At 42.2% G+C, this 429-nt stretch overlaps 1 protein-coding gene across 5 annotated transcripts in view; it reads right to left on the bottom strand.

The window, feature by feature from the left end:
• Positions 1-429, bottom strand: part of LOC109971893 (short transient receptor potential channel 4) — a 67,317-nt gene that overhangs the window by 61,804 nt on the left and 5,084 nt on the right. The window lies entirely within an intron of this gene.

Here is a 429-nt window from a genome sequence, read left to right on the forward strand (position 1 = left end):
TCGGACCACGATCAGAAGGTTTCCCGACTCTGTGAGCCCGCTCCATCTCAATTTCTTGATGAATTTGCAGATTATTTTTCATTATCTCCTTCACTTTACATTCTGCTTCCGACCAGCTTTCTCCAGTTGTCTTCTTGATTCCCTCAAAGATCAAGTTTTTTCGCTTGAACTGTGCTACCAGATGCTCCATTTTGTCCGTTATAGTTATTAAACTCTCACACGTTTTGAAGACATCCTCCCTCGTTTCCTCGGTTTGTATTTTCTGTTCACCCATGGCAGCTTTAATCACATCCACCTCTCGCTGGGTAAACTGCAAACTCGTTTTTATCTCCTGTATTTCTCTGGTCATCTCGTCAAATCTCTTGTTGTTTTTCTCCATAATTAGTTGCACGAAGCCTTTGAAGTTTTCCTGCTGTTGGTTCATCAGCG

This window comes from Monopterus albus, unplaced genomic scaffold (genome assembly GCF_001952655.1).
Source record: "Monopterus albus unplaced genomic scaffold, M_albus_1.0 scaffold237.1, whole genome shotgun sequence".
NCBI classification, from domain to species: Eukaryota; Metazoa; Chordata; class Actinopteri; order Synbranchiformes; family Synbranchidae; genus Monopterus; species Monopterus albus.